The following is a 26,650-nucleotide window of genomic DNA, read 5'->3' on the forward strand; positions in this document are numbered from 1 at the left end:
TATTCCAAAAAGTGAGAGAGAGATGGCTTCAGTATTTGCCAAAAACATCAGCAGTTGTATTACATCTCAGTGTAAAGGTTCATCAGGCTACGCTTCACAAAAAAAGCTCTTTGAAATTCACTTTTTTTCTTTCCCCTTTCAATGCATTAGAATAAAAAAATGGTTTAAAGCACCATGCCATTATTTTAGCGCTAAACAGTTAAATGTTTTATACAGGAACATCAAAACCATATATGCTTCAAACACCCAACATTTTTTTAATGGCTTTCAGATAAAACAATTTATTTATGCAATTAACAACAACATGCAATTTCTAATAATTAGCCGATAATAGTTATCCACAAAGTACTTTATAGAATTGCCTTCTGAACTGCATTCATTCTGTAGGGAACCACTGAAAATTAGACTATAAAATTACCAGAAAATGTACTGCATTAACAAGAATTTTCTGTATTTTGTTTCCCCTACAGATTTATGGACTAGAGTATTTGTAAACATTTGTTTTCAGGGAAAGACATCAGGTCCTATCACCTCACATTTATACAAAGAAATAAATACTGCAGAAGCATTTTCTGAAAGATTACATTTAAACTAACATTTTTCAGCAAAAATATGTGATAGATTATATTCATGTTGCTGCTTTGTGAACTGTACATTTCAAAAAATAGCCATTAGTTTGTTCTCAAATGATAATAATTTTGGGGCATTTTAATGGCCTTATGACTAGTGAGCCTTTTGAGTTTGCACTTTTGAGCTTTTCCTGACAAAAAAGGTAGCTAGAAATGGTATTTATGTGAAAGTTCAAGCCTTCACCTGACTTCTGGACCTAGAGCTGAAACATCTTGCTAGTTTATGATAGAGTGAAGAAAGCTGGGAGCAGGTTTAGGTGGGACAGCTGGGTGCCCTCAGTTCAGCAAGGTTTATACAGCTCCATTTAAAACAATAAAGATTCCATTTTACTAAGTCCAGGCAGAAAAGCCTACTACAATCTCTCTCCTCTTTCACACATAAGTTACAGGACAGTTAGGCTATGCCTCTGACTTCCATTGGCACAAGTACACTTTTGAGAAAACCAAAAGATCTTTTTTGTGGTTCTTCTTTCAGCTATGGTTAATGGTGTGAATGGGTGCTAGAAGTAAAGAGCTAGAGGGCTATTTTCTGACCTTGATAAGCTGGTATCTTTAAAGTGCAGAAACATTTTGAAATTTACATTGAAGTATTTATCTATATCTGAATAAGCAGATTTTGTTTTCTGTGCTCTCAGATATCTACATCTCTGATCTATCTGGACTTCTGGAACTTACTTCTAAGCAGGGCTCTGAGTGTTGCCTGTTGTACAACTGGGTTTACTGTAGACCAGCCACAACACGGAGCACAAGTGACAAATAATCCTTCTACCAACATGTTTTCTGGGCATTAAAGGATATGCTAATCCAATAACATTGCAGACTTTGAAGATCATATTTTATTTATTTACATTACTACAAAAAAAATATTCTTCAAGTGCTCGTGCAGTTGTGTGCCTGCCAGCTCAGGAAGGTGGTGAAATACCATCCAGCCCTAGAAAGAACAGCTCAGATAAAGCCAACAAAAGCAGGTTAATAATGTAAAACTGAAAGTTGAGCTTTACTTTGAAGACAACAGGAATAGTGATGAGCTGGTGTAGCTATTAGGAGCAAGTCCTGAGCTGGTTCCAATTAATGTGAACTTTCTCTGTCTTAGAAGATGTGTCTTCTGACCATATGATGAAGTTTCTTAGAATAGCTGATGCAGAAAGTAGAGAAAAGGAGAATCACATACATTTAATCAAGAAGACAAAGAAAAGGGGAAAAATAAAATGACAATATTTGAAAAAAGCATAGTCAAAGTAATTTAAAGTTTAAGAATGAGCGGACAAATGTAGAGAAAAAAAGTTAAATGGTATTTTAGTAAAATGATGTTTTATAACTATATATGCATTCATCTTCGTGACTATTAATTTTGAAGATAAGAATCTTCTTTGTGCATTGACAATACTCCTGGTTCTTCTGACAATGACCAGGACGAATGTGGCTTTGAGCAAGGGGAATGAAAGTCAGGATATTCTGAAGAGGAAGTTCTCCCACTACTGTGGGAGTTGCCATCATTTCCTCTCACTTGAACCATATAAACATGCTTTGCACGATAACCTTCACATTCTTCCAACAACTGTTCTGTTTTCCTAGTTGATACCACATCTGGGAAAGTCACAATGTGCCTGAGTTCTTGGGACTCCCAGAGCCTGTGCAGATTCCTTCTGAAAGTATTTCTGAATAACTCCTTCATTTTCTAAATGTCCTTCATTTTCTATAAAGGCAGGCCAATTATAATATAAAAAGGTAGTATTTGAGTTCTCTTTAGACTTATGTTAGGCCAATAACTGACAAACTGAAAAGTCCTGAAACCAGAAATCTGTTTGTATGACACGCACCATATTCTGTTCCTAGTCAATACACCAATCGTATCATTTATTACCACTAACCAAACAGGATGAAGTAAATGTTCAGGCCCTTTACTTTTGAGGTAAGCCTTCGTTGTGTTGGTAACTCTAAGATACTTCTGGGTGCAAATTCTCCCAATTATCTGTCATAGAATGTGGATTTCATCCTGATTACTTGGGGGCCTAATTTAAGATCCTTGCTCCTATAAAACACACCAACAAAATGGTTAGCTCAAGGAGAGTGACTTTCAGCATATAACCAAGGTGTCAGTAGCTGCTCTTTCACAACATATACTTTCCTCATTACCTAAGCAAGGAGTTTAAGATTCTAATTTAGGCATCTGAGTACTTGTCTAAATGAGACAATATAAATATTCTTGACTCATCTATGCAACCATAGTTCTGTCATTGCTCTAAGTTCCAGCAGAAGCTGGAACACCAGATTTTAGATTCTTGTATAGTCCAGCCAGGGCAGATGCAAATCAGATAATTCTGTACATCTGAACTCTAGCATCAGAACTTCCTGTGGAGCCCAAGAGTGCAAGATGCAGTCAAGGATTTACATTTGGCCCAGTCTGAGTTCACAAGACCCTTCAGTATCAATTTCACTTCCACAGCTAGCTGGGTTAAAAATCCCTGAAATATGGAAATCACATAACACCTTGTAAAAAAGCCATTGTGATCTTTTATCCCTGCCACAGATCTATGGTGTATTTTCTCTCTGACCTAAACTGGGGATAAGATTACTTGCTAAGGCAGAAACAATGTAGCAGAAAAAATGGTGGGACTTCCAAGCTGTTTCCTTTCTATTTGCGACAGATGTATGTGTTAGCATACAGTACTCTCACAAGAAGACAGGAGAGAAGAGTACACGTGAAGCACAATCCAGATTAATTTGGCTACAACTTATTTTCTCCAGAGCTGTCCCTTTTCTTTTATTAAGAAATATTCAGAGAACATCCCATTTTGCCTAGTCTGCTAAAACAAGCCTTCAACTTCCTTACTGACAGCTTTTAAAAGCATTTATTTAGTTAGTAATTCTTCCTGTTTCTAGTCTCAGATTTATGTATAAAACCACTTTGTTTTTTCTGGTTGTCCTTGAAAAAATAACTAGGCAACTGACCCAATATAAATAGTTTGAGCAGCCAAATACACTATCCTTTTTGGCAGATATAGTAAATGAATGACTGATAATTTTACTCATATACATAATGTTCTCTTCTTCTAAAGTAGATTTTTTTCAGACTTTTCATCCCCATATTAATCCTGGCACGCCTTGAGCAAAAACTAAACACACATCCCTCTTCCCATTCTGAATATCTTTCAGCAGGAAAAAATTGTTGATCAAGGTAAAAAATATCTTTCCTGATGGAGCTATCATTGCACAGTGGCATTTCTAACATTCCAAGTTATGTTTGGCCTTATGACAGACCAAGAAGTAAAACAAGTAGCGGATGCTGCTTATCTCTATACTCTGTACCAGAATTCAAGACATAATATAAAGAATTCATTTCTAATGAGTTCAGCAATGGCATCTTTAATCAGACTGAGTATTATAGTAATTTTTTATAGCAACTGCTAGTGAAAGAGCATGCATAGATGAAAAAATACTCACTAAATACGTGGATCTGCGTTCTTTGTCTTCCCCTTACAGTCTTCAACTGAACCCCAATGCTATCAGGTATTAGCCGGAATGTTACACAAGATATCTTGCCTGCTTCTGGATTAGTAGACATATCCTAGAATGATGAAAAAGGGTAGAGATTTTCTCTTTGCCCAATCAAATACTAATTTCTATTTGTTAAAATTTCTTTTGGTTCCCAAACCAGATATTCTTTCACCACAATGTTACATAGTGGAGAATCCGAAAGCCTCTACTCTCATCATGCAAGTTCCCTATCGACAACTGCTTTGATTCACCTCCTGTGAACTAATCCGCTCTGATTCTAGTTACTACAGCTCTTTGCTCCTATGTCACCTGAATCCAAATATAAGGAATACAGGAATACTGTTTCTTTCAAAACTCACATACTCTGGAAAACCAAATTCTGTGCTCAAATAACCAGAGTTAAGCAGAATGCTTTGAGTTAAAATTGTCACTCATGTTCAGGAAACTGCAGGTCATGAGTTTTTAGAGGTTCAGTGCTGACTTAGGCCCTAATCCTTTTAAGCAGATGCACACAAGTTTGACTTCATCAAGGTAACACACTTCAGCCCTAGTGCAAAACTGTTCACAGTAACACACTTTGACATTTGAGCCTGGTTTACCAAAACTAAGGTCCAGCAGTGAATAAATAACTGTACAAGTCAGCCTCTTGTACAGTAGCACTACTTTGTGAAGCAGCTATTCTTTAATGTATCTGTTGAAGAAATGACATGTGAATATGCTGAAAAACAGCTGATGATCTTAACCATTATATGGAGTTTCTACTATAAAGTGATAAAATTTCCAATTTATGTAAAATAAATAAATTACATCCATAGCTTTAACAGCAAGTACAGTTCATGATGAGAAAATTTAAATCAATACCAAATGATTTATGGGTTACTATTTGTGATACATAATTTTTTTAAAAAAAAGAAGATGGGGAAAATAGTAGGTAGAATTTGGGCAATAAATGCAATTAGATTCTTTTTAATTAAGCATTTTCTTTTAATATAAATAGAGCATTGAAAATTCTCTTCTATCCTCCCCCATAAAGAAAAGCATCCTTTGTCCAAGCCCTGCTCCAGCCAAAATGAAAAATCTTGGACAAAACTGAATGATCAGATTAGTACTTGGGTGTTTTGCTTATGGTAGCCTCAAGCATGGAGGGAATAGCTTGCTCCTTTCTTTAGAGCGATTCTGCCTTCAGAGTGAATAGAGCTTTCCATGTTACACTGTTCTTCCTAGTTCTTATACACAGTCATGTAAAGTGAGAGCCTCTCATACAGGGAAACAAACTATTACTTCAAGTCTCTGTATCTAGCTCCATCATACAAGGTAGCTGTAGTTTCATTTCCAAGATGAACTCTGCAATATCAATCTGATAGCCTTCCATGACGAGAAAAGTGACTGGGCAGACAAGGGAAGAGGGTGGATATTTGTTTATCTTGACTTTACCAAGGCTTTAACACCGTCTCCCATAACACTCTCATTGACAAACTGCTGAATTACAGTGCAGATAAGTAGGACAGCGAGGTGCACTGCAAACAGGCTGAACTGCTCAGCTTGAAGGGTTGTGATCAGTGGCATGAAGTCCAATTGGAGGCCAGTCACTAGCGATGTACCCCAGGAGTAGATACCAGGGCCAGTACTATTAATATCTTCATTAATGACCTGAACGATGGGTTTGAGTGCCCACTCAGTACTGATGATACAAAACTGGAAGGACTGGCTGATTGGCCAGAGGGTTGTGCTGCCATTCAGAGGGCCTTTGACATGCTGGAGAAATGGGCCAACATGAATCTCATGAAGTTAAACAAAAGGAAATGAAAAGTCTTGTCCCTGGGGAGGAATAATCCCATACACCAGTATATGCTGGGGCCAACAAACTGGAAATCAGCTTTTCAGAGAAGGATTTGGGGACCCTGGTGGACAGACTGACCATGAGCTAGCAATGTGCCCTTGCAGGGAAGAAGGCCAAGAGTCTCCTGGGATGCATTAGGAGAAGTGTTGTGAGCAGGTCGAAGGAGGTGATCGGTCCCCTCTACTCAGCACTACTGTGAAACATCTGGAGTGCTGGGTCCAGTTCAGGGCTCCTCGATACAACAGAGATATGGACATATTGAAGGAAGTCGAGTGAAGGGCCATAAAGATGATTAAGGGCTCAGAGCACCTGCTATGTGAAGAGAGCATGAAAGACCTGAGACTTTAGACTAAAGAAGCTTCTGGGGAGATCTTATCAATGTCTGTAAACACCAGATGGAGAAGGGGGAGTGAAGAAGAGGCAGGCTCTTCTCAGTGGTGTCCACTGAAAGGACCAGAGGCAATGGGCAAAAATTCAAATATATGAAATTACACTTGAACATAAGGAAAAAAACCCAAATATTTTTATTGTGAGAATAGTAAAACACTGGACTAAGCTGCCCAGAGAAGTTGTGGAAATATCCTTGGATATATTCAACACCTGACTGGACAAGATCCCAAGTAACCATCTCTAGCTGACCCTGCTTTAAAATGGAAGGTTGGACTAGACAATCTCTAGAGGTCCCTTCCCACCTCAACTATTCTGTGATTAGGTATGGGGAGCTAGATATGGTCTTAACTGTATCTTGCTCTTTTGTCATAGGAGACATGCTCATGCACTTTTATTTTCAATCACATGATTTTCAAGTTGTCCTCAGGTACACTTCAGTTATCTTTGGTATGACTGTATTTCATTTTTTCATGAGGCCTGCTTCTATTTAGACTTTTCATCTAGTTTCTTTTTGCTTCCTTCCACTGTTCTTTACCTGCCTTTGAAAGTTTAGTACACAATACTTTTCATTATATTCCTGATTGTTTCTTTTTGTTTTTTTAAATGTTTACATCTAAACTGTATCTCTCTTTTCATTTACATCTGTTTGAAACTGATAGCTCTGACCTTGGGTAAACTCACTGCTTGTTAGAAATATCATATTTTATTACAGTTTTTTCTTTTTTATCTTCTCTGTAACTTTTTTCCTTCCCTGCAACTTTTGTCCTTCCCTGATTCATTCTACTGGATCACTGATGTTCTTCTATTTATTTTTTAAATTCGTGTCCCTTCAATTCTCTCCAGTGTATGATTACAGTCTAAGGAAAATAATTCAAGAAACATCAAAAACTCAGGGAAGAACTTTTTTCTAAATCTGTAGTTCAAGGACTTGGAACAAGCACTTGGAAGAAGATGGAACTCACAGTTCCAAATCTCTCTGAGAAGGAGCAGAATTTCTTCCTGCTTAAGAAATATCTCTATTCCTACTGCTCTTCTCAAGACAGGAAACTGATAGACTATAGTCAAGATGTGAAACTGGTGATGTAAATTTCAACAAACTTCCATACAACTGTGGAGAGGAAGACTACTATGGAGAGAAAGCTTCCTGGCCACCATGAAGCATTAGAAGACCTGCCAGAATTTCTCTTTCACGTAGCTCCCAAATAAATGATATCTTTAGATACTAATAGAAATAATAGGAATAATTATTTCTAATAATAGAAATAAAAACTACTAGTTCTTCTGCACCTTTTGGTTCATTTACAAAAAAATGAGGTTTTCAGCAATAAAAAAATCACTTAAATCAACATAAAAGATAAATAAGCTGAAAGTATAAACTGCCTAAAGTGGAATGAAGGACTTGCCAGACTGGATCAGACTCAGAGCAATGTATCTTCCACCTGTACTTTTCAGATGTATTGTTCTAAATTACATGGTTATTTTGGCCTGATGTATACATACAACCACTGCTGGAGTGCTATGCCCTTGGTGGAATGCTCATGAGGACAGTGTGGATCATGCAAGACTATCTTCAAACCAGTTCTTGGTTATTGTCACAAATCTGGAGTAAATGAGTTTATTTATTATTTTTCAAAATAATTAAAATTATAGACTATATTGAAGACTTACTCCTTGCTGGTACCTTCAGATACGCAGCACGAATCATCACCTAGTAGCTGATTTTTAAATATGAATCAAAGATAGAAATCTGTCCCTTACTGTTTCTGCATTGTTTATAACTGTCTTTGTTGGATTTAATGAAAAAGCCAGTAAATAATGCTGTAAGTGCAATTACTTCCTTGTTCAGCTCATCTTTGAAGTTAGAAAAATTAGTTAGCAGGCTTTGTTCTTTATCTTCTGCCACAGCTGCTTTTGTTTATGCCTGGTAATGTCCCTGTGTACTTAAGTGTGTAGCACTTTTGGGCCTGACAGAAATGTGGAAGAAGAAGAAATGCAATGTAATATGCTACTGCTACTTTAACAACTGCACTTAACATGACGTTTCTTTTAGAAATGAATATTCACCTTCATAAGGGAAAAAGAGATCTCTGACTTTTTGCAAAATCATTTGGAGTTAAAGAAGAAAACACTCACAGAAAATGCAGCATTTCACAAAACACAAGAAACGCAGGTAAAAAATTGCATACAATGCACAATACCTTTATAAGAATCCACAACAGCCTGTGTAAGAAACAGGTATTTAAGGCTCCAGTCATTATGCTGATGACACTCTAATGAATGCCATAGAAAATGGAGTTCAGACAGGGTCATTTGGATGGCTGGCGTATCCACTGGACTGCAAAACTAGGATTCAAGAATATCTAAGTGAATTTTCAATATGGCCACTAAGTGCTTATCTATGTAATATCACCCAGTCTCTGCCCCAGTTACCTACTCTGAATACAAAAAGTGGAAAAAGTATAATTCAGTCTTGTTGACTGTCAGATTTAATAAGATTAGGTTGTATGTGGCAAAATTGAAAATTCCTTGCTGCAATAAAAAATCCCCATTTTTTTAAGAGCATTGAACACTATACCTGAAAAGAACTGTACTCGTGCAGGTGTTACCTAGAGGTCTCCACTCAGCTGAGGCTCTACTGGGAACAAAAGTGGAAGATCTCAGAGAACCAACTTGTAGAAACACATGATAGAGCATGCAGCATTCTTCCATGTCCTTTCATCATCCTATCTGAGTTTCTTCTTTCCAGCAGGATAGGCAATGTTTTTCATAAAGTAGAAAGTGGAGGGAAATGCTGGCTTTCCATCAGTACAGAATTAGCCTCTTAGAGAAAGGAAAAGGGGTCAAGTAAGGATGGAATGTGGGAAAACTGCAAAAATGTACTATGTCATAAAGCTACTTAGTACAGAGTTGAGTTACACATTTCAGTTTCCAGGGTTCTTTTTAAAAGGATCAGGGCTAAGTAAGAAATAGAGCAGTCATTTTACGAGAAATGCTCTCTCACTAGTAACCTATTATTTCTACCCCTACCATTTGCCTATGGGAGTCTATTTTAGTGGATATTTTCACTTGAAATAACAGGTTTGTTACCTGCAATTCTTACTGTGCACATCTTTAAAAAGAATATATTTTCAATGGTATTAATATACCATCAATCAATATACCTTCAATGTTTAAGGAGTTAGATTAGGGGTTAGGGTTCTAAATACTTCTGTAGAACATCCCCTAATTTCTTAAAATAAACCAAATACAATTTATTGATAAAGCAGTAGTAGTAGTGGTGGTAATGATGATGATGATGATAATGTCAAAAAATTAATGTCAAAAAACAGTGTAAACATTGTTTTCTATCACCTGAGCAAACAAAGTTACATTAGAAAATATGGTTGTTCATTTTGATTGTTTACAAATGTAATTAATTAAAGATGACAGGATAGAAAATTTAAATAATAAAGGAAAAGCTGAGTCTTAGTATTAAATCTATTCATTGCCTATTAAATATTTTTTCTGATGGCCATTCCACTGCACAGTTAGTCAGCTTGCAACAGAGAAATCTTTGCTAATGAAGCTTGCATCTTTCTGCTACCTGTTGGTACAATATTAAGGGATCACTATCAAAGGGACATTTAAACCCATGACTTATTCATGAGTTGTAAATTTTCAGCTTGGATGACAAGAACTATCAAGCATCTGGAAATAATGCTCAAGGTCTTTTGGAGGAAGAGCTATGACTTCTGAAACTATCTTTCTTGATTCTCAGGCATTCATGATGCAATATCAAGCATTCTGTGTTAGATTATCCTTCCTCTTTTGATAAGTTTCTTTATCCTCTCTCTCTTCTTCAGGAAAAAAAAAAAAATGCAGTTTTTCATTTAGTTCCTCTATCTAAAATTAACTTGACACAATATAAAGCATAAAATGGAAAAATAGTAGTTTGTGTAATATTACACCTTACTACCACATGTAAAATCATGGTATAAAAAAGAATAAACACTAAAATCTATCAGTTATACATGTCTGCTCTCATGAAAGAAATGAAATTGTATAGATATGCACATCTCAGAAAAGCAAACCTGTCCTTTCACAAGCCTAGCAAGAATGTATCAGATAGAACTAAAATGGTTTTATATTACCATATTTTCCTGTATATATCCTGCTACTCAGATAACCCACACCTTTTTTTGAAAATAAATTCTCATACAACTCACTCCCTCAGATAACCTACAACTGTCTCCTCCTTTCCCTTCCAAGGCATCTATGTATCTAGCAAATTCCCCTGGAGGCTTCCTGTTGTGGTGGAAAGAAAACAGGGAGGGAAAGTAATAGAGGTGAAGAAGATGATGGGTTTTAAAGGAAAACAGAATAATTTGTGGTGAATCAAAGGGAGGACTGGGAAAGAAGGAACTCTGAAAAGAGGTTTTCATAATATCACCAGCACTTATGGACAACCCTAATTCCAAAAATGACAAGTGGGACTTTTGTTTTGTTATTTTTTTTAGCAGCTTATCCATGGGTTCTAGCACTTGAAAATACTAAAACCAAACACTGAAAGAAGACATCACCACCTTCTGTTCGTAGTGGAGCTCACAGGTATAAAGTAGACCATGAGTTAACACTGATTTCTTCATTGTGTAGAGCATGAGCAAGGTCCAGTTCTATAACATGCAAAGTTGGAGGCAGAGGGATTTTCTTACCAAGCAAAATTGCTAACACTTGGGAAATGGAGAGGTGTGGAGAAAAGGAGAGGAAGTGGAAAGAGAGAAAGGAAGAAGTTTAATGAAACCATCAGGACATGTAATAAAACTAAGACATCCAGTGATGTTCTTCCCCATAGCCTTTTTCCTGTTCCTATGCACCCCCCATTATGTGCTACTCATGTTATCACTAGGCTGCAAGCAATTTGGGGCAGGGCCAAGTAAGCCCTTCCAGTTTATTTTCTATGCTTGTAAATATATATAAGACATAAAAGCAACAACAAATTGATAATCAGAATTACCATAAGAAAAATAGCCTGCAGCTTCTACCAAAGGTCTGAAAAGTAATGGGTGCATTTTAGACTCTCCAAATCCAACTGAAGGTATTCGCTATGTGGCTGAAGTTAACCACTGTTTATGTACTGCCTATGTCTTATGTCAGCCTTACTTAACAGTCTTACTGGTAAGTAAATGGTTGCTGAGTGAGCCATACAAGTTTTTGCCTTTCAGACACTAAATTAATTCACTCTTTCATACCAATTTAGATCAGTTCTAACCCGACTAAAAGCAATGAGCTGACTTTTGCAGGACAGAGTTTGGCCTCTTCTTTTCTTTCCGGTTCGAAATAGAAAATCACATGGCCTTCCTGGTGCAGCAATGGTTTGTGGCTTGTCGCTAGTCTACTAATTTCATCTCAGGTACAGCAGAAATGCTTCCCAAACTTGAAGCCAGTGTGTCAATAATCTCAAATATCTTAATAATAGACGGATTCCAGAATTGTATCTATAACATCTACAACATATATAGTGGTGTGGAGGACTCTAAGTGGTTCAAATGACACCAAGGCTAATAGAGTGATTTCAGTTCTGCTCAGAAAAGTGACCACCACAGTTGCTTGTAGTCACTCAAGACCTCTCATATATGCTCAGTTTACAACTACAGTGTTGTACATTCTGACTACCAACACTTCAGTCTGAATTTCCACATTTTCACACCCTCACAAACAATAAAGCTTCCAGATGCCAATCCAGGTCTCTTGTTCCAGCTGTGCAAATCCATCAGCTACACTTGGGCAACTTAAATTGCCTTTAATGACAGTGTAATGTAAACAATTCTGTTGACAATGAACAAGAAATAAAAAAACCAAAAAAACCCCACACCAAGCCAAATGTCTCTTAGGCTCATTGGCTGTGTGTGGGTTAAATATTTTTCTTACTGATGCCAGAAGTGATGACTAAATAAATGGGGAATAGAAAGATTTCATTCTATCACATTAACTTGCTATAGAAAAGAAGCAAATGAAATTAAACTATATTGGGTTTACAATATAGTACTGAATTTCATTCTCAATATAAATAGCCAACTTATTACATTATGTAGTATTTCCTCAGTACGGCTGCTGAAGACTCTCCAGCCAAGGATAACGCATCTGTACACTCCATGGTACAAGAAGGTTTATTTCCAAACTAATTAGAAGCCATGCATTATCCATTTAGTAACCACCAATACATTTTTAATTATTATTTTTTAGTGTTGATTTCATTGTGATGGGAAATGTTGCTTTTTCTGTAATGATGCAAAGGTTTGGCCTATATGTGTATGATATTTATATTAGTCCACTGTAATTTGATAAACACCATTACTGTCTTTGCACTCACTATTTGGATTTTATTGTTCAAGAATGTGTCTATGTGAATATGAGAATGACAGAAAACTGATTTTACTGTATTGTCCTGGGAATACACCTACAAAAATTGCAGGTGTTTTTCTACCTTGTGGTACCAACAGCCCTGAATTGGGCACCTAAAAATTAAAAACAATTCCTTCCCAGATGGGAATAAATAACCTTTGGGTCCCCTATCCAGGTTGAGAACTCTGAATTGTGACACACAATACATTGCATGTGTGGAGGACAAACACAAGAGGGAAGGATAGAGTAACAGTAACTAACAGATTTATTCAGTGCCTAGTAACTTTACAAGTAAAGGCTTTAATGCTGAAAAATTTTAGAAAACCTAGGTGCTGACCAAGAATCCATGAAACTCTACATTTGGAATTTGCATGTCTTCCAAGCTACCTACCCAATTACCTATCACAGTGTCAATACCTAAGCCCCTTCTGGATCTAGCTCTAGGATTGACACCTACAAAGTGACTTGGCTACTCTAAGACTCCATGTCACAATGACTGAGGGGACACCACAACCCCAAGTTAAAATCCCTTGACTATACCTGCAGTAATGGATAATTTCTGCTAATGGATATTTCTTCAACCTGTTCTTCAGCAAGTAAAGTTCTGAGGATTCATATATAAAGTATGAGGCAAATTCAGAGTGGAATTCGTAAAAGGTAGGGTGATAAAGAAGGAACTGTCAGAGACAGCAAGTAGTCAATTCTGAGAACAAGAATGTGACTTAGCACACTGTCACTCTAGTCAGTGCCTCCCTCCTTTTGAGCTTCCTAGCTATTGTTCTTTTCTCTGGAGGCAGATCACCAAAACACCACAGCATTTCTTTCCAAAACTGAGTGGGAATAATTTGTTTCTTTTAAACTAGCGCTATTGTAAAATACATAATAGAAAATAGAGCTAATGACCACTGTGGCACAAGGCAAAGTAACATGGGCCTACAGCATTCCTCACTCCACTGTTACCTCATGAGAATTTATCAAAGCTCTCCTTAAAAGACCAAGACAAAAATGTCTTACTAACCTAAGTCTCATAGCACTGAATTTTACACCTGTTGTTTCATTTCTGTGCATGTGTGCAAAGGTTTTTATATACCTCAAGATTGCTGACAATTTTCCTCTACTCTTTTTTCCTTGAGATGAAACCAGCCAAAAGCTTTCCATCTTTTCTCAAAGTACAAATTTCCTAGCAATTGAGACAATATTGTTGCAAACTAGTTTGTCTAGTCTGATTTTGTCTAGTCTGTGCATGTCTTTTGTGCATTACTCAAAACTACACACATATCAGCTAAAGCTTTTTTTTTCCCAGTTCTGAGAAGGGTGAAGGGACTACTCCGCATCACATTTTTTAGAAGTCAGTATTATATTTGTTTTTCTGCAACTATATGACATTGAGGAGTCAGATTCGGTTTCTTATCTTTATCTGATCCCTCAGACTCTTTTGCCAGAGCTGCTCATTAACCAGTCCTCCTCCATTCTACCATTTCTGCTGCAGATTATCCCTGAATGCATTACTTCCCTTGTAGCCCTTTTGAACTGCAGCCTGTTTTTTTTCTGTCACCCAGTTTTGCAAAACCAATTTTGAATTCTAACTCCATTCTCCAATGTATTTAGGAATTGATTTCAATTTCATATTTAGTAAGTACTTTTCATAGTGACAGTCCTTATAGAAGCACTGGTTACTATATGAAATGTAGTAACACAGGTGATGCTATATGCAGATGAAATACAGTATCACACAGACAGGAAGTCCTCTTCCACTTGTCTTTTGAAGGAGCCGTGGTGATAATTTTTTTGTTTGTTGCGCTTTGTGCAGAGTCCAATGTGATCTTTAGGTTACACAAATAGAAGGTGGGATAAGTCTAGGCTACTGCCAGAGTGATACACTTTACAAGCAGGCCTCTATTCATATCTTTCACCACCTGCAAAACCTAGGCTTTGGAAATCTAAGTGTCTACTCTCCCTTCTCACCCCTTATCAGAGAATTTACCTTTTTACTTAAGTACCTGTCCCTGTACTTTGATGACTGTGTCCTGCAGTTATAGTATTTACTGTAGATGTCAGTTATCTTGAGGGGAAAAAAAAAAAGCAAGGGTATCTAGGTTAATTATGAGCAAATAGTTAATTTATTTGACCAGATATTATGCACACCATTAATTATGTTATCGTTGTGTGCAAATCCATGTTATTAAATATTCATTACTTCTAACAATTTACAGTGTGCTAAGCTTCATATTTCAGTATAACTCATCAGCTGAACAATAAGAACTTGCTTACTTTAAGCTACAAACACAATTTATAGAAACAGATACAATCATAAGACTTCTTTAATAGAATAAGAGTTTCTGAACCATATGAAAATAAATAGCTGTTTCATGAAGGTAGCACCTGATGTGGAAGTATTCATGACTTTGTAAGGCTGCGTACTAAGCTGAAATTCCATTAATTTTTAAATAACAGGGTCAAATTATTTCCTGACTCCACTAAAGTCAATGGAGCTAACTATATATCTGAATGTGGCAGAATTTGACTCCATGTGATGAAGCAGTTTATATAAATACAGATTCTTTAGTACTAGTCCAATATCATCATGGTAAATACTTCACTGGTACTTTTTGTAGTCAGAAGAAATTTACACTGTTAAGCAGTAATGCAGGTATTGATATGCCCAATATACAACATAAACAAACATTGGTTTGAACAAAGTGCAGTCTGAGTCCCCCACAGCTGGAAGTTTCCCTTTTCTGATAAGTTCTTAAAATAAACATGAGAAAAGAAGTAGGTTTTTACTGTGACTGATAATGTATTTTTTCTGGATGCACTGCTAAACATAGCAATTGGAGTTAATAGGTAACTCATACCCATACCCTCTAGTGCTAATTATCAATGGAGGAAAGAAAATAACTAATTTAGGCTAGTGTATTCATCTTATAACCATTACTAGTACAACAAAGATGCTTCATTCTAAGAATTTTATGAAATAGCTGATGCCATACTCACCTCTACGTTTTCTAAATAAAATGACAAAGAATATAGTATATATGAATATGAACACTATATAAATAGCAAATATAAACATTATGTAAATCACAATATTGTAATGATAAATGTTGATTACTTGATTCCACACAATAGCAGTAGCAGTGCCTTAGAAGCTATAGTAACAAAATGGTGCAAATAAATAACTGAATCAGTTGCAATAGGATAGATTTTAAGGTGAGACCTGGATATGAGATATTAATTAAGATAAATCCCCAAGTACCAGCTGAGATTCTTGTTTTGCCCACAGGAAAAAAAACGTAAGCAATCCAAAGCCTTGTTCTATGACCTCTGCATACAAGTTACACAGTAATTACACCCTTACCTAAGTATGAACTTAGCAGCTACAAATACCCTAGCGATTCTGCAATTATTTTAAAGGAGGGAACCCTCAATAAATTCAGTGCTTTCAAGCAGGTACTTAAACCACATGCTAATTCAGTTACTTCACTTCTAAAAAAAGATAAATCCTCCATAGCACAGAATCTCTGCATCACCTTGCAGTGAGGCTGGTAAGGCTAAACAGCAAATAAATAAGAGTGTTCTGTAACTGGTATTAATTTATTCAGGCTAACCAGGTATTGTGCTCTTCCCTCAGGGGGATTTTGTCTTGGGAACATCTTGATGGAATTACATGAAGCAAAGAAGATTTAGCTGCCCCACCCCAATAACTTCAGGTACTTTCATGAAACCTACAGAAAAGCAAGCTTTAGGTTCACAGGAAAAGGTAGTTTTAGAGAGATGAAAAAGAAAATGGGAGGGGGAATAAATTTCTCCAAGATTTATTACCACTCCAAATGTTAGGATCAGGTAAAAAAATCTCTTCATGATCTCTGACATGACACCTTTTGAAGTACATCTTATTTTATAAATAGCTTACCTGATTCAGTTCAGCTTCAGTTCAGTTTTGTGGGTGTTTTCTTTTTCCACTAGAAACATAGGATCTAGGATGGAAAACAGTCTTTGAGTCATCCCATTCAGGCATTTGCTGTGGCTATCAACTCTATTACATAGATTCCTCTCAAAATCATTTTGATTTCTTTATCTCACTGCCATAGCTAGAAATAATGCTACTTGTCTTATGGTTAGAATCTCCTTCCTTATTTCTGGGCTGTATTTATTTATAAGCATTCTGCATACCACACCTATTTTGTGACATAATTGTACTTTTACTTAAATAACTCTTCCCCTTTTTTTGTGTTGACTGACACAAAATATTTATAGATGACAGTCTGCGTCTTTTCAACCTCCTTATTACTAGGTGAAATATCTTTTAGTTTACATAGACTGTGCTTCTCATGACAATGCTAGTAGTAGCTTATCTATACTTTTTCAGTTTGAATTCTTCTTCCTGAGCATGAATAATCACAGCTTTAAGCATTATTCCAGATGAGGTTGTATCCAGGCTTTGTTGCATGACGTTAACATTTCTCCATTTCAAATGGATAAACCTCCACTTACGTATTTTAAAGTAATACTTGTCTTTTTTGCAACCACATTATTATTAGCTTATACCCAGAACATTTGGAAAATGAAGTTTAATTCTGTGTTGCTGAAAATCACCTCATTTTGACTATTCAATTCCCGCCTGCTGCTCTCTGCGCCTCCCCCCCCCCCCAGCTTTATCTGCATTATCTTCTGTGAGATTGACAGTGTCTCACAACATATTGCTCTCTGCAGACTTGATTAGTACAATCTCAGTATTTTCTCTATGTCACACATGAAAATATTAAACAAATTCAGCCCCGAGATCAATTCTTGCTGCTACCAGGGAACTCCTTCTTTTCATAGTTTTCCATTTAGGACAACTTCTGGTAGACTTTCCTGTAACCAGATCCTTAGCTGTTTTACATTTCTTGTATTTCTCACCTTCTCCAGCTATACTGTTAGTTTCCCACGTAGTTCTGAATTTTTTTTGTTCACTAGGCTCCTCTTGGTAAAATATGACTTATTTTATCAAAAAGGCTAGTTGGGGAAAATCTCTCTTTGATCAATCAGTGTTTTATTTTATTCTGTTCTAATTTCTCTTTAAATCCATAGTTTAACTCAGTATTCATTAAAATGTCTCACAATCGCACACTTTCTAACAGTAAGAATCTCAGAACCAGAGTTGCAAAGCTTTCCTCCAGCCAAAGCATAACATAAACAAGAACCTAAAAGAATATCTTTCTCCTTTAAACCTTTCCCTATTTTTTTTTCTGTGAAACATAATTGATTATCAGTTCCATGAATTCTTTTTTTTTACAAGACAGGCCATGATGTTGTTGATGTGCAATGTTAACACAACACTTATTTGTATCTTTTCCGAACAAAGCGTGCCCTTGCATATCCCTGTACCAGCAGTGCCTGCTAATCCATTATGCTTACATTACTTGTATTATAACTTTTCAGGTTCTGAACAATTGTTTTCATTTCTCTGTAGTGGTTCCTTTTCCCCCCCCCCCCCTTTTTTTTTTTTACAGTACCCTACAAATATCTGTTTGACCTACTGAAATATGAGATTAATTTGTCAGAAATAACAATAACAAAAAGACATAATTTGTAAGTAAATTCAGATTAACACATGTAATTTCTTACCGCAGCCTTCATCTGAGATGGAAAACAATGAGTTTCTGCAGTCTACTGTATCCAAAAGGTATAAAATTTTATACAGCATCAGATGAGGTTTTTCGGCAGATTTAGTAACTGCTCTATCATATCAAGTTTACCACTCAGGCTTAGAATTTATCAATATTTTCTTTTCCTCCTCCAAGAAATTCCTGGCAGAGGCAAACCACAGACCTGTTGCTATGACTCAGTGCTGATCCATAACTCTGAAAGATTTCCCATGACAGTTTGCCAATGAAAATATGTCAAAGCTTGGCTGTGTTGTCCATAAAGTATGGTCAGAAATGATAGCAAAAGGAATTTTCTTCACTTTGTAAAAAATAAACATTTTAACATACTTAGTACTTACTATACTTGAGTAATATATCTTGATTGGTGAGAACATTTTAATTAAAAGTAAAAACCTTTCTTATTATTGTCCTCCAATTTGATCTTGCTAATTGTTACAGAAACTACGAACACATATAGAATGTTATGCAAAAGTTCAGTCTATTATTCTCATCGTTGTTTGTCTGAACTGTATAATAATGTTTGGAGAGAGAACCATCTCAGAATAGTCTTATTTCATGAAAGTACTTAAATTTTCGTTGGTAGATGAAATCTATTTTCTTTCTATTATTAAAAATTTTAAATTGATAGGCAAGTCTGGCCATAGTCAAGCTTTCTAATCTACTGCAATAATCACAATCATTAGTATCTAGCGCTTCATAAATATCCCTTTAAGATACTATTTGATATACTATATAGTCTTGTGGGAAACAATCGGGATACTACTGCTTCAAAACCAGCTAAATGTATTACAATAAATTTGCTTTCTCTGGGATGCTGAATTGGAAACCTATGAGATGTTGAATAAGAAAACTGATACCACTGCTTATCTGTCCAAAAGCTAGTGGTGTTAGGAAGCCCAGTAATTGAAAAATGGATAGCACTGATATTTGAACCTTTTTATATAACCTTTGAAGTGTAAGCCTTTTGGGGAATAAATTGCTTTTTGTAACAAGAACAATGTCAGATCCCATATTTAGAAACCATGCACTTAATTCATTTTCAGACAGAGAAACTCATGTTGTCTTGTTGGGAAAAACATTGCAAAATGGATTAAGCTTCACCCTGGAGAGATGATAACCTAATATAAATAACTGCAGGCTGATCTTTATTAGTTACTGAACAAATATTGCCAAATAGGACAGGCGACCTTCAATGATGATTGATCTAGGATAAGTCATCAACAGCCTTGTCTCCAGAGAGTAACTTTGGGGCATTTTGGAATTGTAGTGCTCTTCTTATTTCAGGGTTGGCACTAACACTGAGTAAGAATAAGTACATCTTCTTTAATAGCAAGGTCTAAAGCTAATACGGTGGCAGAGTAATGACAGCTTCTTCTATGGTGGGCAACTGCTAAGTATCTGCTAGAACTAATCAAACAGGATCGGGTCTTTGCTGGAGACCTGAATCAGTCACAGCTTCCCATGGAGTCTCCCACAGGAGACAGCCTAAACTCTGCTTTTTAGAACCACTGTGACTATGAATTACTTTTTTTTAAAAAAAACCTGACACTAGATGAATGAAGTATTATCATTATCTAGATGTCTACATATCCCAGTGCACCAGAACTGGCATCACATGAATCAAAATATAATTGATTCATTTTGTAACTATTCTTTCCTCAGATTTTTGTTACTCTTTGCTCAGATTTTATTTTTTACCCAAGAAGTAAAATTTCCTGTGTTTGAAAGTGAAACTTCAGATATAATTGTAGCCGTATTGATTTGAAAAGCTACTGCGTTCCATTGAGGATCAGTAAGAAGTACCATTTACAAACAGTCTTTAATTATATTTGCTGTAATAATATTAACTGATAAACAATATTGATACTATGAAGAAAATACAAAACACTGCTTGAGAACTCATACTGAAGAGCTGTACTGATTGTGTATGGAGATGACTGAAAAAAATGAAGAGTAAACATCTACCAATGGAATTGTGGAGAACATAGCATGTGCTAATATACAATGATCCAAATCAAAACAACAAATCTTGAGTATTAGATAACAAAGAGAGAGAACACTGGGTTATTGGTGTCATCAGACACAAGTACTTTCAATATTTGCACAGATAAACTATGCACAGCTTAAGCAAAAGACATTTTGAAACCTGATGATCCCTGGTCAGCTGATGCATTACTAGACAACCATCAACAGACTGGTTTTCTATATACTGAGGACTAATTTAAAGGCAGAGAGTGATATTCTTAGGAATCCTTGCTTATGGGAGTGAGATTTGATAGCTGTAAGAACGAAAAGTGCCTCTGTATAAAAATAACACACCCCTGTATTGTTGAAATACTCTTTACTTGCACAGCACTAGGCGTGTTCACAGTTTTGTGGAGCTGGAGAGCAGCAGCAAAAAATTTGTTTTCCAGAAAGTAGTATGGTACTGATTTGGGAGCCTGTATGCTACCTTCTCTCCCAATTTGAATGCTTTGATTTTGTTTCAGTGAGTAAAGCACAATCTTGGTTCCTTCTGGCATCAAAATTTGTAGGCTTATTTATTTTCATCAGTTATCCTTTTAACATTTTTCTACCTTGCTCAGGTGATAAAATGTTTTGTCTGTGATTTTTTTCTCCTTTATGAAACAATTATTTTTCTTTTTAGATTTTAGATGTCACAGAACAAGGCTGTAGTTGTCTTAAAAATCTAATTGTTTCTTCATACACTGATATGAAATACAGGGTAAGAGCCTTCAGTAATGTTTCTCTCATGTAATGTATGAATTATACACAGAAGATGGAACACTACAAAGACAAGATTATTTGCCTGGTGGTAATAAAGAAAAATATTTCCAGTAGAAGTTATTACTTTTTGTGTAAAAAACCTCATAGGAATTAGGAATTCTGAAGTAAATATCTTAATAATACCTCTTCCAGTGCCAAATTCATGCCTGGTGTTATTCCACCAATTAATTTATGAACTTATACATGACAACTACAACTAAAATACTTCCTAAGTTAGAGAAGCAGTTTGGGGCTTTTTGCATATCCTTCTGGTATATTTGTTTAGCAAGAGACCTTTAAAATCTCCAAATCTGTTTACTTATTTTCTCCTCCATCCAGTCTTTTGTCAATGTCTTCCTTTATAAATATTCAGCCCATTGATTTTGATTTTTTCCCATTTTCTTTTTACATGCACTGTTTTATAGTCCATGTTGTCTTCTGTGTACTAATACCATCGACACTCTTCTACATTCTCTTCGTGCTTTAGACATGAGTGTGCCATACGAATCCCTCACTGTGTTTGCTTGCTTCTTCAAGAACTGTTATTGTGAAGTTAGTGAAAAAGGTCAGGGTGATTATTTAGTGGGAAAAATCGAATCTGCTGGAACTTTATTGCTTTCCTCTAAGAAATCTGACTTATTTATGACATAAGGCATTTTAGGGCACCTGATAGGACTTACTTCTTTTTTTATGATACTTCTGCCTTTGTGTAAAATTGTGCTATAAATGATATTGACAGTGTCATACAGTACTACTGTATTGTTTTTAAGTTGCATTGTTTCAGCAATTTATAGTCAAACAAACCAAAGTTGTGACTGTCTGCCCTACTTGCAAAGTTGCAGGGACTTGTCTTAAATTTTTCAATATATGTTAGAGAAACTTTTAGCAGAGAAAGTTTAGCATAGCTCAAGGAAAGGTGCACTTTTTCTTCTGGCTTGAATCCATAGCTCTTAAAATAGATGTAATATAGACAGGTGTATAAGTGTGTAGGGATAATCTTATGATTGGGATATTTTTATTAATAGACAAGCGCGTTGGCCACACTACCCCAGCAGTTGCCTGACAAGTGCAATAAACTAGACACACTTCTCCAAAAAGAGAGATGAGACCATCCGAATTGTCCACTCTATAAGAGATATTAGATAAAAAGTAGAGGCTGGTTCTCTGACCCTAAAAGAAATAATCAGGTAACAGCTACTCAGAGGTTACTGGAAAGGATAATTTGTAGTGCCTCTGGAGGCAGTAATGAGATAAAAGGGTCCTTTAAAGCTCGGTTGGTCAAAATTATCTTCAGATTCTCTTCTCAAGCAGGATTTTTTTAAAACCTGTAATACTGAAATTGATGAAGATCCTTTTCGCTGCATCCCCCAAAGCTAGACAAGTCAGCTTTCTCCCTTGACATTTGCACCTGCAAAATTTCCTCAAAGGCCTTTCATTGTACAACCCCAGGTTTTTAAGCCCTATAACAGATCCTTGATCAAACTGTCCAGAGGTTTCATGAGTTCTCTTGCACTCTTGATGGTGACTGCTGCTCAATAATATACACTTTGAGAACTTCCTTAGATTACAGTTCATCATACTGTTGAATGCCCTGTATCTCTAGATGTGGGAAAAAAACCCCAAACCTCCACCAAGTTTTACAAAACTGGGGGAGGATTTCATGTACAAAAAGAACCATGCAGGTTATTTGTAGCATAACTGAGTGATCCCTTCTAAGCACCCCTTAAGCACTCCTTGAGTTGATTGCTTAGAGAATTATTTTTCATATGCTGGTCTTCTGGTTAAATCCAAGTGACTCCACCACCATTGTTCAAATCAAGATAAACAGATTTTCAAAGGCAATGCATTTTTGCATAAGTAAGACTTTTAAATGTTGGGTTTTTTTAAGTGGCTAGGCTTCCTTCAATTTTTTAGGAGATTGAAAATACATTATGCATTTCATGTTTACTGCTATTCAATATCTTCCAGATAAAATTAGTTATGTTTTCCCTATAAGCACTTGGGGAATTTTCAACTGCCAAGCCTACAGACAGAGCTTATGACCCGAGCATTAAGCTAGTTGTTTTACATATAATAACTGATACTCACTTTTTTGGCAAATGAGACAGCCTTTGGCTATGCAAAGGTGTGGGATCACTGGGACAACTGTAGCCTTTACAGCAGCAACCTTGGGTGCATGCTGTGTATGACGTGATGAGGAAGATGCTACGCTATTTAGCAATTTGTTCATTTGTACATCACCACTGCAGCTGTATGTGGTCCCATATCCTTCTGGTTTTAGTGATGCTGCACTGGATTATACAGACCTTAATTGTCTAAAAATTTCCTTCTGGCTAATGTTATTTACAAGTGGAATCCAAGAACAAACAAACCTAACCTTTATTTTATCACCACATTTTTAGGTTTGCTCTAACAAGTGATAGAGAGAGCTGTGGCTTCAGGAATAGTTGAGAAAAATATGCAAGATACTTCTGCTAGATACAAAATCTATTTTGAAGAGCTTGTAAGAAAAAAATAAACCAAAACAAAAATTTGAGGCAATTGTCAAACAGCTATCGGTTGTGTGCAGAAAAGACAGTGTGCTGAGCTCTGTCTCCTATATCCATTTCCAAGATAGTACAGCTGGATTTTGGATTCTGAAAATTACCACACACTGTTAAGTTACAAGAAAATGGGGATTTGCAGCATCTCAAAGGAGAACCTCAGACCCCGATGGGATTACACCCTACAGTTATGCTATGCTGGACACAGCTTTTTATATAGGCTTCTAACCTGAATGTTATGGCATTTGTGTAAAATTGCTGGTTTCATAACTCCATGTTTGTTTGGGGTTTTTTAAAAGATGAAAGAAACCAAGTTATTTATTATTAAAAAGTAGTTTCTCTGCATGCTAAGCTTAATTGACTCAGTACTCATTATTATAACTGGATTATCATTGGCTCAATGATAATTTTTGAAGGGGTAGCTGCATAAATGGTTGATCATCTTTTCAAGCCATTAAACACTCTGGGCATCAGCCTCTTAACAGTAATTCTGACATGTTTATCTCAGCTGGGTTTGTAATTTTTCTTTGTTCAGGGTTTGTGATCTGTATATACAGTAGATTTGGAAAAAAAAAAAAAAAAAAAAACAAACAACAAAACATGATATTGCCTTCCAGAGGAAAAAATAAAGGAAGAAAGACAGACTTTTCCATCACAAGATAATCCTCAATGACTAACGAATAACATATTCTCCTTTACTATGCTTTTTATTCTCTCAATTATGCTTTTGTCCATTAAGTGTGGACACCTGGAGTAAATATTTGCTTCAGATTTGCAGGCACCTTATTACATTTATTTTTAAAGGTTAGATAAGATTGTTCCTCTTGGTTACCCTTTGTATAATTAACCTCAGTTTACTTCCAAACCTGATTTTTAAAGAAAGTCTCTTATGCGTGCTGCATAATGAAAAACACTAATAAGGGCACTCATTTCATTGCATCTTTAGGTGAACAACCTGAATGCAACATCATATTTATAGTTTCCCACCAAATTCTGTAAATAAATTTTAAAATTCCAAATGACAACTACCCACGAATGCTTCTGAACTGCAGAAACCTATGGAATTGCCCTCAGCTCATTTCAGCTTCATTTTTTTTTTAAGATTCCGCACACTTACTCCCTCCATAAGCAGTTTAAAAATAGCTAAAGTTTGATCATTTACACTTAAACCCACCCGGATAAACTCACGCTGCACTCTTCCTCGCGCGCCCCCCCCACCCCCTTCCTGAAGAGATCGGATGGAGCGATCGGCCCTCCCGTCTCTACCAACGGGAGGACAAGGAAGCAGTGTTTCCTCGGGGCAGCGCGAAGTAGTTGTCCTAGCGCCTGGCTCTCTCCCCGCCCTCCCCGAGGAAGACAGTTCAACTTTTCGTGCGGGCGGTGTGCCCTCCCCGCCTGGCCCGGGCCCGTCGTTGCCAGCCCGCCGCAGAGGAATGCCAGCCCGGCGCTCCAGCGCTGCGCCGAGCCGAGCAGCGCCGAGCCGAGCCAGCAGTGGCATAATCTACTAATGGCTTCTTTTCATTTCAGCCCTCCCTGAGAGACTCAGTGGCAGATTGTAGACTCAATTACTCTCATGTCAGGTGATTATCCTAGGTCTTAATGTAATCTTCCATTCACACATACCATATTTCAATTACGGCAGCTATGAAACAAGCTGTGTATTCAAATCACCAATCACCTTATCACTGCTGAACAATGTCAACTGTAAAAAACGCCAGCTGAAGGCAATTACACATGTGTTGAGAACCGATTATGATTACTCTCTGTGGTATTTGTGATGAGCTGGGGAATGTTCTGAAAATTTAATTTAATGACAATATGCTTGCTGTACAATCCATAATACCTCCTGAATCCAGCATGGGGCTATTAAAACTGATAGGAGCATATTATCACCGAACTGAAAAGCTGGGTTGGGATGGTTGCTGGATGTCTCTACAGGGAATGATAGGTAATTTCTCCACATATTTCTAACGGCTGAGGCAGACAGCTTCCAGTTCCAGCTGCACTCTGAAGGTGGTCCCTTCCCCTCCCTCCTCCCTCCCCGAGCTGAGTTAAGGTGTTTTACTGTAGCCACTGCAGGGGGACGGGAGGCGGGCGGAGGAAGGGGGGAGGCGGGGAAGGGTGCAGGGGCGAGGGGGGCGCCGGGCCGTTGCCTTAGGGACTCCAGGGCACAAGCGCCATTTCCTCTGGAGGACTTTCCTGACCTCGTTAAGTCCTTTCTCTGATTTTTTGTTTTTCCACCTCCCCCTCGCTTTGACACCCTCTCCTCTGCGGGGACTTCGCAGAGCCAAGTAGACTTAACGGAAGGAGGAGGAACAGCCCGTTGCCAAAGGGCCGCGGACCAAGGGCCGCGGGCGCCCGCCCCGCCGGGCTCCGTGAGGGGAGCGGCCCCCGCCGCCCCGCCCCGCCCCGCCGTGTCGCCTGTTGCCTGGCAACAACCCCGGCCAGCGAGGCCTACACCGATTTACCCATCCAGGGCCCGCTCTTGCCTGCGGGCAGCCAGGGGAACGCTTATCCCCAAAAACCCCGAATGTGTATATGTACATAATCGAGGTGAAATTCTAACGGTTGTGCGGCTGCCTGGCCTGTCTGGCATGGCCCTGGCTTCCAACAGGTAGCCAGCTCGGTGGGCACCGGCCCACACGCCGGGGCGCCGCCGTCTCCTCCGGGCACATCCAGTGCGGTGCTGCCCGTCAGGATGAGGAGGAAATTCACGTCTGTGTGTGGACGAGGGGCTGGGGGGGGGGGGGGCTGGTGTGCAACGCTAATGCTATTTATTGATCTGAATTGGTGCAATTCTAGATTAGGTTTGCAATTCATTTCTGAAAGCTGACAATCTGCGCTGCCTGGGCAAAACACAAAGGTCTCCTTTTAAGGCTATGGCCAATAACGCTGTGCTGGGGACTACTTCTGCAAGCTCTGTGGCTTCAGCATATTGTCTAACCCTCTTTC

The sequence above is a fragment of the Strix uralensis genome, chromosome 1 (genome assembly GCF_047716275.1).
Source record: "Strix uralensis isolate ZFMK-TIS-50842 chromosome 1, bStrUra1, whole genome shotgun sequence".
Taxonomy (NCBI): Eukaryota; Metazoa; Chordata; class Aves; order Strigiformes; family Strigidae; genus Strix; species Strix uralensis.